We start from the raw sequence: 17694 nt of genomic DNA, 5'->3' as shown, positions 1-17694 counted from the left end.
TCGGGGTGTATTGCGACCCCTTTGTCAGAGCCAGACTGTCAGACGAAGCTACCTGCCTCCCTCCATCTAAGGCTGCCTATCACCCGCTAAACCTGCCTGACAGAAGCTAAAGCACACGTGGAGCCCAAACGACCAAGCGTCCACACAACAACACCATCACAGCTCAATGATCAGAGCGCACCGCCATGTTTATGGACCGGCTATTTAAAGATTAAGCCCTGCCCACCGTCGCACTATTGGTGACGTCACCCGCGACCAATCAGGCGATGCCAGGTCACCGGATCAGCTGACTCCCAAACCACCAATCACGGTCCACCATGTCACGGGCATGCTCAGTGCAGTGAATCCTGGACTTAGGCTGCAGCAGCCCTGTTTCCCTCCGCAACCTACGCTTCATGTTGCTAGGAACAAAAACCCAAGAGACAACTTGGACATCTCGTGCACCAGCTAGACGTTGGGACTGATGATGATGCTGAGCAGCATCAGTTCTGGCTGGACCAGAATGGGAGACTACAGAATCCACTGATGGTTCTGAACCCTTTTTGAATCCAGCAAACGCCCGACGCATAACAGGTACATTGCCAGGAGACCGGAGGGTCCCAACCTGGCTTCCCCAAATGTCACCATGGATCCAGGTGACCAGAGGGTCTTCAACCTGGCTTTCCAAACATTTTCATAGGGCCAGGTGACCGGAAGATCCTCAACTTGGCTTTCCCAAAGGTCTCCATGAGTTCAGTGATGGTCAAAGGAGCGGATCTGTATTTTTCCAGCTAGGGCCATGTTCCTTTAGGCTGGCATCCTGTAGAATGTCAAATCTGTGTCCCTCTTTATAGAGCCATGGTGTTCTAGTGGCTGTTATGTAGAGTCTCCTAGCTGTGGTATTGTAAAGTTCCCCTTAATGGAGCCATGGTGTCCTGGCTGTTGATTTGTAGAGTCTTGCTCTAAGAAGGATAGGGAATGGGATCCTTTTTATATCCACATCTGTGGTTCATGTCATAATCCACAAATTGTTTGAGCATTTACTCAATTTGCATAGTTTGTCCTCCACTGCTCTGCAGGTCAAAAAGCCACACAGAATTATACAATAGTAATCAACATATTTACAAAAGTCAATTTTTTAATGACCCTGCATCTCTGTCATCCAAGGATAGCAACACAATATGTTGCAACAAACGTCAACTCAAGAGTCAACATTAAGGCTCATATAACAATGGCCTATGTCTCTTGACCCACCGAAGAAACAAACACTCAATAGTCAGTGTTCAGACAAGAGTCTATGTTTCTTGGGCTACTGAAAATAGATGTCTAAAGATAATAATAGATTAAATGTTGTGTCATCACATACATTATACTGCATTAAACATAAATAAATAAAAATATCCCTGACCAAAAACACAATACAAATGAAAAAGAAAATAAACCACATGTAACGTTGGTGGGTGTGGATCCACTGCGCCCTGGGACAGGTATACCTTGGAAGGACGTGACTAAGTGTCTAACGGGTCTTTACTAGGGTCTCTAGTGGTGAGGATAGGCTGGGATGCCAGTAGACACCTGGTACCACTGAAGAACAGTCCCCGGGCTGCAGCAGCTGACCTGAGGCTCATAGATGCAGGTACACGGTACAGCAGTGTGAAGACAAAGACATGATCAGACAATCTGAGATCATGGCAGGCAGCTCTAGTTCAATACACGTAGCTGAGGTCAGCAGAGAGGGGGTGAACAAGCCGGATCATTAACGGGAAACAGAATATGGTGGAATGCATAAAGTAGGTGCTAAGAACCAACATTTGGGGAAGGAGTGGTGGGAGGAGCTGCCTAATATAGGGCCTGCTGGCATGGGATGGGCCGGGGAACCTAATCTCTGCAGGACACAGCAGGGTTAAATTCCTGCAGAGACCGGCCATGCCCCCTAAGCCCAAATGGAAGCAACATGCTGTTGCAGCAATGCAGGGGATTGCTGCAAGCAAGCGGCAAAACTCAGCGAGCCGACTTGATGCGAAGGGAAGCTGTGCGGTGACCATGGTGAGTTGAGCAGCTCTGAGGAGGCATGCAAATTACCGCCGTGACACCACAGAAAAAAAATGCATGTTTGTCGCGCTTTAAAATTCCCTTATTAACTTACAGTTTACAATGCTTCTGGCTGAAAGAATAGTGGAGAAAAAAAAGACAAACACAAAGCGTTTATTGAAAAATAGTATGCAGGAAGCTATTCCTATCATTTTTTCAATCTACAAGGGATTTGTAAGAAGAGACAAATCATTTTGCAATTACAAATATTGAAAATTAATCAAGTTAATCAACTTTACTTACAACAATTAATTGTTTTTCATAGAGATAGCCTTTAAAGTTTGGTATGGTGCAATCTTAGAAAATTTGTATAGAATTACATTAATTTTTAAAGTATTTTAGATCTATATTTGATAAATAGTAGACCAATGAATCCAAAATATATAGCGCATAACTCCAGGTACGAAACATTACACATGGTCATTTTCAGGGTACATGTGTTTTGCATCTACTGATTCTTCCACATTCAGGAATGAGAGGTGTAATCTTATCTACATAAACCATCTTCTTTCTAACTACCTAAATCATATGGTTTAATTTCAGAGTGTTTGCACTTCCTTTTTATCAGATGTGGATTCTGAAATGTTTGTATAGATAAAATCCACCTGGTTGCCTAACGTTTAAATACACTACGGTTATATGTGCAAAGAAAAGAAAACAGTTTATTAGTAGGGTTAAGGGTTGACCTCTTCCAATTGTATTGTAGAAAACATCTGGACAATGTAAGTCAAGTATAAAATGAAAACACTGCATATAATTTTTAATATATTATATTATATATATTAGAAATGGGTGAATTTATTGAAGTGGAGAGCAATTCTTTTCAAATTTAAAAAAAAATTGTATTCTAGAAAATGGCCGTCATTTTGCTGACTCATTAAGGGTAGGTAAAAGATTAAGAGAAAAACTAATACTCCCCCAAATGCTCATCTTCACGGCCATCCTCACCACTTCCCTGTACGATCCTTGGCGTATGAGGGTGAACAATCACTGGGTTTTTTATATACCTATTCTTTATACTATTAGATAGATAAAAGGAGTTTTGTTTTTTTTCTCAGCGCATCCGACGATACCAGTAATTTGGACTAAGGCTGCTCTTTTTTCTACCTAATGGCTGGTATTTGAGGGTCTTCTACCTTTTTTTTTATAAATTAGACTCTGCCACTGTGACAGTGGCTGCTTATAGTACAAATGTCTTTCATATATTACCAATTGTCATCATTAGGACTAGGAATAAGCATTACGGCAGACGTTGATAGTTAGATGACCATGGTGAGACACTGAGAGAAGAGAAGCCTTATGACATTTTACATGTGTTTTTATAACTTAGATTGAAATTCCTCCATATTTACAATTAAATGTATATTTCTTGATCTTTATCGGATATCGTAAATGATGAAAACGCTTCAGACTTCTCTCAATAGGCAATGAACAACAAAATGGACTATGATGTGATGTTGTATAATATATCTTAATTGAAAAGAGTGAGCTATGATTAGTTGCTCATATGGTCTTATAATTTATGAATTACTAAAACCTCTATTACTAATATGCATTTTGATTGAAATACAATGCATTTATTAATTTATTATAGTTGTTTTCTCTATTCTACAATAACATAACTCCCAGAACAGTTCTTATATTATACAAGTAGATAAATTATAGTGATTAGTGATGAGCGAGCATGCTCGCTACTGCTCGGTTCCCCCCTGAACATCTTACTGCTCGAGATGCTCGGCGCTCGTCGAGTATTTCGGGGTTACTCAGCGGGAGCTCAGGTCCCCTCCCTCCATGTTTGTCTCTCTTTAGGTTGTGGCATTACAGTGATTGGCTGGACGCACCGCGTCATCAGGTCTATATCAGACCTGGCGCCGCCATGCTTGTCACAGTCACTCCGGAATCTGTGTAGGGAGAGGTGCTGCTGAGCTAGGGAGAGATTTGCTTGTTTCTAGTTAGTGTAGGTATACCAGACTATAAAGACACATATCCATCTCAACAAACAGTCCTAATCCAGCTGTAGAGATATCAGGCAGGCAGTGTATATAGGCAGGCAGGGTATATAGCCGACTGCAGTGCACATAGCAAGAGGGTCCGTTCCAGTTGTGTCTGCTGCTTTCACAGATATTTGTAGAAATATCCCAGGTATCAGGGGCAAGGAATATGTTTTTTTATGTTAATCCTGATAATTTGCTTAAAAAGCAATCCAGAGAACACCGTTTTTCTGTGCCATTTCCTTGTTGGCACTGCAGAATACAGCCAGGTCCTTTCCATATTACAGCGCTAAAAATCCAGCTATTTATAACTGTGGTTTGTCCGACACACGGATGACATACAATTGCGCTGAAAATATTGCCATTTCTGGCCTCCATTGAAATTTTGTTTCAGTGTGTCAGTGAAGCTATTGACACCGGTTTGCTGTTAAAAATAGTTACCTACAGGCCAGCTATTTAAAACTATGGTTTGTCCGTCACACGGATCACATATAGGTGTGCTCCAAATTCAGCCATTTGTAGTGAGGGTGGAAGATATTGTCCTCCTTTTAAAATGGGCAAGGCACGTGGCAAGGGACGGGGAACTGGACGTGCATGCAGAGGCTGAGGCCGTTGGCAAGCTGAAATTGTGCCACGACAAACACCCACATCTTCTCGCTCAACCTTCCTGTCCCAATTAATAGGGGACCACAGAACATCACTATTGAACACAGAGCAGTGTGAAAAGGTTATTGGTTGGATAGCAGATAATGCTTCCAGTTACTTAGCTACCACCACCCTGTCTTCCACACAGTCAAGTCTCAGTAGCCGTGAGTCAGGACCGCATATTCCTCACCCTGATCCTCCTTCCACCCACCATGTTGAGTGCCCAGAGACCACTGGTCCCACACTTGGACACTCTAAAGAGCTGTTCACTTTTCTATTTATAGATTCAGGCCTCTTGCCAGGTCCACTTGAAGCGGGACAAGAGGATATCACATGTAGCGATGACAAAATATTTGAGCAGCCACGGTCATACGAAGGTGACGATGGGAAAGTATCACAAGAGGTGGACAAAATTGCAAGAAAGTCAGGAGGAGGACCAGGGTGTGGAAGTGAAAGACGAGGTGGTGGCCTCAGACAGAAGGCAGGCAACCATTCCCCGTAACAACAACAAGACGGAAGTTGCCAGCACAAATGTTAGGTCTTCCCGAGTCTGGTTGTTTTTTAAAGACTCTGCCGATCACCCCAAAAAGGCCATTTGCACCACCTGCCAGGCCAGCATCAGCTGGGGTAGCAAAACTAACAGCATGATCAGGCACATGGCAGCAAAGCGCCCGACTTTGTGGGCCAAACCCCAGGGTCCAGGAAAAGTTTCTGCATGTGACACCACTGATTCTTCCGCTGTTGTGCATGCAAGACAATCTCCTGTCCATGCTGCATGAGAAGATGCCTCCTGCCCTGCACCTGTCTTTGCACACTCTCAAGTAGCACCATCAGCAAGCACGTCCTTGTCCCAGTGCAGCATTCAGTTTTCCCTACCCCAGTCCTTGGAACGCAAGTACAAATACACAGCCAATGCCCCACAGGCCACACTACTAAATTTACACATTTTGCCACTGCCTGTGCTCTAAATGTTGACTTTTAAGCTCATGGAGATGGAAGCTTTCCACAACCTGATGGCGGCGGCCGTCCCTCGGTATTCGGTCCCCAGCCACAACTATTTGTCCCGGACTGCCGTCCCCGCATTACACAAGCACATGTCCCACAACATTAGCCGTGCCCTCAACAATGCAGTTACAGGTACAGTCCACCTAACCACAGACACGTGGACAAGTGCTCGTGGGCAGTGATGGTATATCTCGCTGACAGCATACTGGGTAGTGTTGAGCCACCCCCGTAGTGTTCGAGTTCGGTTCGGTTCGTCGAACACCCGTGTGTTCGCCGAACTGTTCGTCGAACTGTTCATCGAACACCTTCGAACACCGTTAAAACCAATGGCAGGCAAACAAAAACACATAGAAACACATAGAAAACACCTTTAAAGGTGTCCAAAAGCTGACAAACTGCTCAGAAGACATAACTAACACATGGAAAAGTGACAAGTACATATAGTCATGCGAAAATAAAAGAGGTGGAGGAGTAAAAGGAGGGGGAGACACAGATATAGGCATGTCATGCCCTTCTAAAATCCAAAAAGTGAGAAGCCGACACGGCCAGTCCGCTCCTGCCCGTGCCACCTCCGTGTCGCCGGGTTTGTGCCAGAGCCGCGGTGAACCCTGACGGCCAGACCCCCTCTCCCAATACTGGTGCCTGTCCGCTGGTGGGTCGAGCGAGCCCCCCTGTGGTGGAGGCAGCTCTAAGCTTTTTAATTTAAATTGTCTCTCTAATTTAAATGAATACACTTTAAATCCATTTACAAGGATCTATTGGAGGGCAAGTCTCATGCCAGCAGCCGCGGTAATTCCAGCTCCAGTAGCGTCCACTAAAGCTACTGCAGTTAAAAAGCTTTTATAAGGATCGAGCTCGGCTGTCCACCGCAAGGCATTCTACTGCCAGTCCCAGCCCCTATGCCTTGGGGTGCCTCCTGATGCTCTTCACTAAGTATCCCATGGTCCCGAAGCATTTCCTTTGAAAAAATTAAGTGTCTAAACTACAGGTGGTGTAGCTTGCTTAACAGCCGGGATAATCCGCTGACTAGCAGACACTGCTACTAGGCACAAAGTATTTCCTGGGCTAGATGCAGTTAAAAATTTGTAATTAGATACTCTCGTTGGATGCTGAGAAAGCATTCCATAGAGTCTCCTGGCACTCCATATATGATTCTCTTAAAAAGCTTGGGGTAGGGGTCTAGGGGACCCTTTTATAGCCAAAATCACGGCCCTGTATCGCAATACGTCACCTAGGCTGAAGATAAATGGAACTGTAGCACCCTGAGGGCTCAGTTGCTACAGACGTATTGCACCTCACCCAGAGGTGTGATATCTCACTCTCAGGTAAGGATGGAGTGTGGATCAGGACCCGACACCTGCATGCATTACACCACATTGCCGTGGGGCAGGGCGACCAATATGCCCCTGAGATGGGCACGACAGTCCCTGTCCCTGGCTGGAGTGGGGGGAGGGAACACTGAGGAAGGGGAACCCTGTAGTGCAGGAGCAGGGAGGAAGCAGTTCCTGGGTGCATTGAGAAGGGAGTATAAAAGGTGGGCACCATCTTAGTTCAGTGCAGAGAAGTCTGAGCAGAAGTGGCAGGGAGCAGGGGCTCTGCATGAGCTCTGCTCCGGAGGCGGGCCTAGTAACAGAGGCCCAGGCCTGGAAGAGGGAGAAGGAAGGAAGAGGAGCGGAGAAGGCTCCAGGAACGAGGAATGAAGAGTTCCCAGGGGTGCGGACGGGCGAGTCGCCACCGCACGCCCGAATCCACCTGCGTGGAGGGGTCAGGCCAAAGGGGGAGACCAGTCCCCGAACTAGTGGAGGCAGGAAACGACCCTCAGCTAGAAACCGGAGGCTCTGACATTTTATGTGGCGCAGCCCCTCGCTACACCCACTAGGAAGGCACCACATAGGGTCAGGGAAACTGGCGCCAAGTTTACCAAGAGGAGGCCCGAGGCGGCCGGACAGAAGTGTTGGTAAGAAAGGCATGACAAAGGACACACAAAGGGGGTCCTGTGAAGTGCTCCAAAGTTATCTGGGAGTTGTCTGAGCCCCTCACCTGGTGAGCACAGTACGACGTGGGCAGCCGTTACCTGCAGACGTGGTCTGGATAATAAGAACTGTGAGTAAAGGCCCTGGACTGCATCACTGACTCCGTGTCGTTACTGCTGCTGCCCTGCACCATCACCCCCATCCTCCGCATACACTGCCCTGAGGCTAAACTCCTATGCTACGCTCTGCTGCACCCACAACACCAGCCTTAGCGGTCTGCCCTGCAGCGGCGGTTCACTCTGACCGCAATCCACGGGTGGCGTAGTCGGACATTTAAACATCAAAACCACATAAATAGTTCCGCCACTGGTTTGACCGCCCTGAGCCACGGAACCGGGTCGCCGCCACGAAGACTACAACCACCAGCATCCACCAAAAAGGGTCCGGCTCCGGGTGTCCCAAGGCCCAGGGGGTGCGTCAGAACATTTTCATCACCTTTCACAATCACCAATGGGACAAGGCAGGGATGTCCTCTGTCCCCTTTCTTATACATCCTAGTGACGGAGCACCTGCTCTCATCAATTCGCCATAACCCCAATATTAGGTGGATTGAGGTGGGAGGCACCGAGTACAAGTGCTCTCTATTTGCTGATGATGTCCTAGTATATATCACTCAATCACATATATCCATCCCTGCTGTTATGGCTGAAATAGATCACTTTGTTACATGGTAAAATTTTAAAATCAATGCAGCGAAGTCTGAGGCCCTCGTTGTCTCCCTCGCCAAATCCATATAGGATTCCATCCAGTCCAACTTTCCCTTTTCCTGGCCCTCACAGGGTATCAAATACTTAGGAATTCCTATTCATAGAGACCTCTCCCATCTATGTTATCTTAATTTTGGGCCCTTTATTGAACAATTCCATACAGACCACGGTTGGCAAGTTAGAACTGTAAGATTCACTACGTGAACCACTGGTGTTTTGTGGAAAAGCACATGTACACTGCGTTCCAAATTATTATGCAAAAAGTGTTTAGGAGTGATAAGGGAAGAATTTGTTTGTTTGTCAGTTAAACTCATTGATGGTGATGTGTCTCAGGGCTCTTTATATCACTGTAAGCAATTGCAGACACCTGTGCTAATTAGTTTGGCAGGTGTGTCCAATGAATGGCAAGACTACTTAAGAAGGCTCTCTCACATTATTAAGCAGCCTACATTTTCTGCCAAAATGGGAAAGGAAAAGGATGTGTCGGCTGCTGAGAAGCAACAAATTGTGGAGTGTTTAGGTCAAGGCATGACTACAATCAACATTGTGCGATGATCAGGATGAAGTGTCTTGGCAATCAAGAAGTATGTAGCTGATTCACAGTACACACGTGTGCGTGCTGATAAGGGCAAATTGAGGACTCTTTCCTACAGGCAATTACGTCAGGTTAAAAGAGCAGCGGCAAGAAAGCCTTGTCATAGCAGCAGACAAGTTTTTGAAGCTGCTGGTGCCTCCAACGTCCCCCGAACAACAAGATGCAGGGTCCTTCAGAGGTTTGCAGCTGTGCATACGCCATCCTGTCGACCTCCTCTATCCACTTCACACAAGCAGAAACGGCTCCAGTGGGCCAAACATTACATGAAGACTGATTTCAAAACTGTTTTGTTCACGGATGAGTGCCGTGCAGCGCTCGATGGTCCAGATGGATGGAGTGGAGGATGGCTGGTTGATGGACACCCCACGCAAACACGGCTACAGCGCCAACAAGGAGGAGGTGGAGTAATGTTTTGGGCTGGAATCATGGGGAGAGAGATTGTCGGCCCCTTTAGGATCCCTGAAGGCGCTAAAGATGAACTCCATAATGTATGTGGATTTTCTCAAACAGCACTTCCTGCCATGGTTCAAGAAGAAGAACCATGTATTTCACAGCAAGATCATTTTTCTGCATGATAATGCACCATCTCATGCTGCACATAAAACATCTGCATCTCTGGCTGATATGGGCATAAAAGGGGACAAACTTATGGTGTGACCCCCATGCTCCCCTGACCTCTACCCCATTCAGAACCTTTGGAGCATCATTAAAAGGAGTGTCTATGATGGCGGGAGGCAGTTCACATCTAAGCAACAGCTCTGGGAGGGTATTCTGTCCTCATGCAAAACAATTGAAGCAGAAACCATCCAAAACCTGACAAATTCAATGGACGAGAGAGTTCAGAAGCTCCTTTCAAACAAGGGGTCCTATGTGAAAATGTAACATCACCTACAATAAAGTTTTGAGTTGAAAACTGTTTGATTTCAGTTTCTAACAACCTGCTAATGCTTATAATTTCAAAAATGACCATTTTTTTGGTCTTTATTAAAATGAAAAGGTTGATCGAAAAGTTTGGGGGATCTAAGAGTGTGGCAACCCAGTAGTCATGATTACTTCGAATTCTGACAATATGAGGGTCATGCTGCAGGTAGTGCAGCAAGAAGGCACTTATGTGTCTTGCGCATCTCGGAGCCGTTTGGCGAACACGAACAATTTGAGAAAAATTCGGCTGTTCGAGGTTATGTTCGATAACTGTTCGTGCACCAAAATCATAACTGGATTTTTTCTCAGTAATGATGAAAATTAATGTTAATACGCAGTTTGAGTGTACAGCGGGGTGGGGGGAGAGGCAGGGGATGGATCTCTGCAGGAACAATGAAGATCTCCATTTTTTTTTCTCTTTCCCGCATTTGCAGTGGGGAGGTGCAATCTGTCAGCATATCAGCAGCGCACACACGGAGCGAAGTGCTTTTTTTCACACAAGCAAGGGCATGTGTCATTGGCAGTGTATGTCACATGTCCTTGCCCTATAAGACCAAGCCATTTTCCCCGTCGCCACCATTTTCTCACTGCTGCAGCTGCGTGTTAGACGGCACCGCTGTTGCTGTGTGCGCTATACCTTGTTAATTTCAAGCCAATTTTCGCACAAATATACAGATAGCTTGGGAGTAGGGAATAGTTGTGATTGCAGTCCTTTTAAGGACTAGGTTACAGCATTTCCTACGACTTTTATCAGGCAGGTCTGTGCTCTTAAATAGATAGGTTGTGGGAGTAAAGACTAATTGTAATTGGAGTCCTTTTCAGGACTAGGTTACATCAGTTCCTATCAGTTTTTGCCAGGCAGGTCTGTGCCAGTGCTGTGCAAGTTTTTTTCACAGCATTTGGCTGAATCTAGCAAAGCTAATCCTTTTTGGCCTATTGCAGAGTGTGTTAGTCAGTGGAGTAGCCTATCTGTGTTGCAAGATATAACACCTGTGTATAGAATACCAATTTTTTTACTGCACCTAGTGAAGTAAAATCTTTTGGGCATAGCATCATTCTATTAGTCCATCTATACTGACCTCCGTCAGGTTGCAAATTAAAAATATTTTTTTTCTGCATCTAGCTCTGAAAAAATATTTGGGCTTCTAGCAGTGTGCGGGACTTGGTCTATTAGTCCATCTATACTGACCTCCATCAGGTTGCAAATTAAAAATAATTTTTTTCTGCATCTAGCTCTGAAAAAATATTTGGGCTCCTAGCAGTGTGTGGGACTTGGTCTATTAGTCCATCTATACTGACCTCCATCAGGTTGCAAATTAAAAATATTTTTTTTCTGCATCTAGCTCTGAAAAAATATATGGGCTTCTAGCAGTGTGTGGGACTTGGTCTATTAGTCCATCTATACTGACCTCCATCAGGTTGGAAATTAAAAATAATTTTTTTCTTCATTTAGCTCTGAAAAAATATTTGGGCTTCTAGCAGTGTGTGGGACTTGTTCTATTAGTCCTTCTATACTGACCTCCAGCAGGTTGCAAATTGAATATAATTTTTTTCTGCATCTAGCTCTGAAAAAATAGTTGGGCTTCTAGCGGTGTGTGGGACTTGGTCTATTAGTCCATCTATACTGACCTCCATCAGGTTGCAAATTAAAAATAATTTTTTTCTGCATCTAGCTCTGAAAAAATATTTGGGCTTCTAGCAGTGTGTGGGACTTGGTCTATTAGTCCATCTATACTGACCTCCATCAGGTTGCAAATTAAAAATAATTTTTTTCTGCATCTAGCTCTGAAAAAATATTTGGGCTTCTAGCGGTGTGTGGGACTTGGTCTATTAGTCCATCTATACTGACCTCCATCAGGTTGCAAATTAAAAATAATTTTTTTCTGCATCTAGCTCTGAAAAAATATTTGGGCTTCTAGCGGTGTGTGGGACTTGGTCTATTAGTCCATCTATACTGACCTCCATCAGGTTGCAAATTAAAAATAATTTTTTTCTTCATTTAGCTCTGAAAAAATATTTGGGCTTCTAGCAGTGTGTGGGACTTGTTCTATTAGTCCTTCTATACTGACCTCCAGCAGGTTGCAAATTGAATATAATTTTTTTCTGCATCTAGCTCTGAAAAAATAGTTGGGCTTCTAGCGGTGTGTGGGACTTGGTCTATTAGTCCATCTATACTGACCTCCATCAGGTTGCAAATTAAAAATAACTTTTTTCTGCATCTAGCTCTGAAAAAATATTTGGGCTTCTAGCAGTGTGTGGGACTTGGTCTATTAGTCCATCTATACTGACCTCCATCAGGTTGCAAATTAAAAATAATTTTTATCTGCATCTACAGTACCTCTGAAAAAATATTTGGGCTTCTAGCAGTGTGTGGGACTATTTGTATTAGTCCATCTATACTGACCTCCATCAGGTTGCAAATTCAAAATAATTTTTTTCTGCATCTAACCCAGCCAAGAGTTTTGGCCTAATACCACAGTTTGGCCACTCAGCTCTGCTCGGTTACCATCCATTGTTTTTTTTTGCAAACAACTCCAGAGTTGTGAATTAGTTAACCACCAAAATGAGTGGAAAAAGGCCTGCTGCTGGTGGAAAGGGGAATAGACGTGTTGGGAAGGGGAAAAAAGGTTGTGTCCGTGGGGTAGGTGTTAAAGCAACAGTAACATCTGCAGAAGAAAGACCATCTTCCAGCCAAACTAAAATGTCTACTTCTTTTAGCGGACAATGTGATAAGATCCCTTTCTTACGGCCACGCCAATCGCTACAAATTCCAGATGAGGCACAAAAACAGCAGGTGCTTCAACGGATATCAAGTGCTCCTTTAAGTGGGCTCTCCTCCACATCAACTTCAACATCACAAATACTCCAGTCCTCAAAGGTGTCACCCAAATCGCACTTGCTTCCTCACAGCTCCCAAATCTCCAGCTGCCCGTCTGAGTATGAGGTAGAACAGATGGTTGAGTCTGCAGAGCTGTTTACTCATACTATAGCCTGGGAATCAGAGGTCGACTCCAGCGCTTCTGTGAATCCAGACGAGGAAATCATCTGCACTGATGCCCAGAATCTTTATGAGTCGGATCCAGGACCAGACGCAGAAGGTTCTGACCATAATGTAGACCCTCATTCCCAAACTGTAACTCCTGTTGGTGGAGACAATGAGGAAGACGATGATAAGACTCAAATACCTGATTGGAACGACAACTTTAGTTTTTTGTCAGGGCAGGAACAGGTTGGCTCTGAGGACGACGGGTGTGATTATGCACAGGGTGATGATGATGAGGTCGGAGATCCCACTTACTGTCAACCCACAGTCAGCCAAGAGATGAGGTCAGCAGAGGAGGTGGAGGAAGATGCTAGTGACGACGAGGTCAGGTTTCGCCTTCCTGGACAGAGACGTAGTACTGGAAGCACGTCAACAACTGCATCCTCAAACACAACTCTGCCTCTCACCACAAGTCGTGGTGGCTCTTCAGGTTGCATGGGTGCTAAGCCTTGCATAGCCTGGGCATTTTTTCAGATCGATAAAGATGACCCAACTCGTGTTATCTGTAACATTTGTCAGCAAAAGCTAAGTAGAGGCCAAAAAATACATAGTTTGAGTACTTCATGCATGAACCGGCACATGGACATGAAGCATAAGTTGCAGTGGGAAGCTCAGTGTGCTACAATGCGGCCTAGCCGGCCGGGCCAATCACCGTCTGCCATATCTTGTGCATCCGCGGCCTCTTCATCCTCTGTGACTGGGGGGACAGCAGTCACACCTGTTTTGGGGCGCAGACCTGCCACCTCTTTACCCGCAACAGCCAGCGTGATTGGCAGGTCATCATTTTCTTTGGAGGTGGTAACACCAGCTGGTGTTGAGCGCTGTCCGACATCGATAGCACCACCTTTAGATTAAGGCAACCTATCATGTCCGCCTGCATCTTCCTCACAGACCGGCAGTTTGCCGGGGACACCCTTATCAACCCCGTCTAAGCACAATAGCCAGCCCTCGGTCCCTAAGATGTGGACAAGTAAAAGACCATTTCCTCCTAGCCATGAGAAAGCTAAGAGGTTGAATTTCACCATCTGCAAGCTCTTGGCTACAGAAATGCTGCCTTTCCGCCTGGTGGACACAGAGGATTTTCGAGACCTTATGTCCGTCGCAGTGCCCCAGTACCAGATGCCCAGTCGGCACTACTTCTCAAAGAAAGGTGTGCCTGCGCTCCACCAGCATGTCGCACACAACATCACCGCTTCTTTGAGAAACTCTGTGTGTGACAGGGTGCATTTCACCACAGACACTTGGACGAGTAGGCATGGACAGGGGCGTTACATGTCGCTGACTGGGCACTGGGTAACTATGGTGACAGCAGGACAAGGGGCTGCTGTCCAAGTCTTGCCGTCCCCACGAGTTGTGCGTCAATCCTCTTTTTGTCAAAGTTCCTCCACTGCTTCTGCCTCCTCAACCTCCTCTCGGTCTTCCACCTGCACCCAAAGCCTGTCTGGTCATGCCACAAGCTTTCTAATTGCGCAGAAGGGATCCTGCACACCTCCTTACTATGCTGGCAGTAGGGCTCAACGTCATCAGGCGGTTTTTACATTGAAATGTCTGGGAAATGTGAGTCACACAGCTGAGGAGTTGTGGTCAGCTCTGGAGAACCAATTTCATGAATGGTTGTCTCCACTGGACCTGAAACCAGGGAAGGCCGTGTGCGACAATGCTGCAAACCTGGGTGCGGCCCTTCGCCGGGTCAATGTCACACACGTGCCTTGTATGGCTCACGTGTTGAACCTGGTTGTCCAGCAATTTTTAGCCCACTATCCCAGACTAGATGGCCTTCTGCAGAGGGCACGGTCGCTGTGTGCTCACTTCCGCCGTTCGCATCCCGCAGCTCAGCGACTTACATCTCTACAGAAGTCGTTGGGCCTGCCACTTCACCGGCTAAAATGCGATGTGCCTACCCGGTGGAATTCAACTCTGCACATGTTGCAGCGACTGTGGCAGCACCGACAAGCCCTGGTGCAATACGTTCTGACGTATAGCCTGGGCCAACGAGATTCAGAGGTGGGGCAAATCACGCTGGAGGAGTGGTCTCAGATCAGGGAGCTATGCACCCTTCTGCACAGTTTTGAAATGGCGACGAAGATGTTTAGTGCTGACGATGCCATTATTAGCATGACTATTCCGGTGATTTACATGCTGGAGCACATGTTAAACAGAATCCGGAGTCAGGTGGTGGCACAAGAGGAGGTGGAGGAAGTAGAGGAGGAGGAGTTGTATGCGGAAGGGCTAACATCTGCAAGGTCCCGACGGTCGGCAGCACCAAGGCGGCAGGCATGTGAGGGTGGGGGAGATGGTTTTACCAGGGCGCATGGTAGCAGCCAAACTAGTGAGGAAGGTGCAGGAGCCCAGGAAGAAGTGGAGGACGAACTGATGGAAGACTCATCAGATGAGGGAGACCTTGATCACATTTCTGTTGTGCGAGGTTGGGGGGAGAGGACAGAGGAAGGAAGCATGATTGTTACCTCGCCACCAACACAACAGGGACTTGGTGCTCCTGGATGCGCAACACACATGAGTGCCTTCTTGCTGCACTACCTGCAACATGACCCTCGAATTGTGAGAATTAGAAATAATCCTGACTACTGGGTTGCCACACTGTTAGATCCCCGGTACAAAAGTAAATTTGCAGAAATTATTCCTGCCATAGAAAGGGATGCACGCATGCAGGAGTATCAGCAGAGACTGTTGCAGAATCTTACATGTGCTTTTCCACAAAATACCAGTGGTGCACGTAGTGAATCTCACAGTTCCAACTTGCCAACCGTGGGACCGTCAAGTGTTCAGCACTCAAACCGTAACAGAACCACAGTATCTGCTGGTAACATCAATTTTGCGGAATCATTTCACCACTTTTTTAGCCCATCCTTTGCAAGGCCACAGGAGACAAGAAGTCTGACACATAGTCAACGCCTAGAGACGATGGTACAGGAGTATCTCCAAGTAAACATTGAAGCCACGACTGTGTCACTGGACCCTTGCTCTTTTTGGGCTTCCAATCTGGATAAATGGCCGGAGCTAGCCACTTACGCCTTGGAGATCTTGTCATGCCCCGCAGCCAGCGTTCTGTCTGAACGTGTGTTCAGCGCTGCTGGTGGTGTGCTGACAGATAAGCGCACGCGGCTCTCCACTGATAATGTAGACAGACTCACGTTCATAAAGATGAACAAATCATGGATCCGAAACGACTTTTCTACCCCTGTGTCATCCTGGGGAGAGTAAAAGCTTGATGATTGGTTAAAATCACCCTACCAACCGTTTTAAGCTTTCAAATTACTAATCATGTTTATCTGTATCTTGACTGGAAAATAATTTGGGCTTTGTAGCAGTGTGCAGCACTGATCCTATTAGGCCATCTATACTAAAGCTTCACCAGATTTAAAATTAAAAATAATTTTTAGCTGCATCTAGCCCGGAAAATAATTTTGGGGCTCCGAGATGCGCAAGGCACATAAGTGCCTTCTTGCTGCACTACCTGCAGCATGACCCTCATATTGTCAGAATTCGAAGTAATCATGACTACTAGGTTGCCACACTCTTAGATCCCCCAAACTTTTCGATCAACCTTTTCATTTTAATAAAGACCAAAAAAATGGTCATTTTTGAAATTATAAGCATTAGCAGGTTGTTAGAAACTAAAATCAAACAGTTTTCAAATCAAAACTTTATTCTAGGTGATGTTACATTTTCACATAGGACCCCTTGTTCGAAAGGAGCTTCTGAACTCTCTCGTCCATTGAATTTGTCAGGTTTTGGATGGTTTCTGCTTCAATTGTTTTGCATGAGGACAGAATACCCTCCCAGACCTGTTGCTTAGATGTGAACTGCCTCCCGCCATCATAGACACTCCTTTTAATGATGCTCCAAAGGTTCTGAATGGGGTAGAGGTCAGGGGAGCATGGGGGTCACACCATAAGTTTGTCCCCTTTTATGCCCATATCAGCCAGAGATGCAGATGTTTTATGTGCAGCATGAGATGGTGCATTATCATGCAGAAAAATTATCTTGCTGTGAAATACACGGTTCTTCTTCTTGAACCATGGCAGGAAGTGCTGTTTGAGAAAATCCACATACATTATGGAGTTCATCTTTAGCGCCTTCAGGGATCCTAAAGGGGCCGACAATCTCTCTCCCCATGATTCCAGCCCAAAACATTACTCCACCTCCTCCTTGTTGGCGCTGTAGCCGTGTTTGCGTGGGGTGTCCATCAACCAGCCATCCTCCACTCCATCCATCTGGACCATCGAGCGCTGCACGGCACTCATCCGTGAACAAAACAGTTTTGAAATCAGTCTTCATGTAATGTTTGGCCCACTGGAGCCGTTTCTGCTTGTGTGAAGTGGATAGAGGAGGTCGACAGGATGGCGCATGCACAGCTGCAAACCTCTGAAGGACCCTGCATCTTGTTGTTCGGGGGACGTTGGAGGCACAAGCAGCTTCAAAAACTTGTCTGCTGCTATGACAAGGCTTTTTTGCCGCTTCTCTTTCAACCTGACGTAATTGCCTGTAGGAAAGAGTCCTCAGTTTGCCCTTATCAGCACGCACACGTGTGTACTGTGAATCAGCTACATACTTCTTGATTGCCAAGACACTTCATCCTGATCATCGCACAATGTTGATTGTAGTCATGCCTTGACCTAAACACTCCACAATTTGTTGCTTCTCAGCAGCCGACACATCCTTT

Source organism: Phyllobates terribilis, unplaced genomic scaffold, assembly GCF_046119375.1.
Source record: "Phyllobates terribilis strain yellow unplaced genomic scaffold, ASM4611937v1 Scaffold_13__5_contigs__length_258822181, whole genome shotgun sequence".
NCBI classification, from domain to species: domain Eukaryota; kingdom Metazoa; phylum Chordata; class Amphibia; order Anura; family Dendrobatidae; genus Phyllobates; species Phyllobates terribilis.
Note: the sequence above shows the minus strand (reverse complement) of the source record.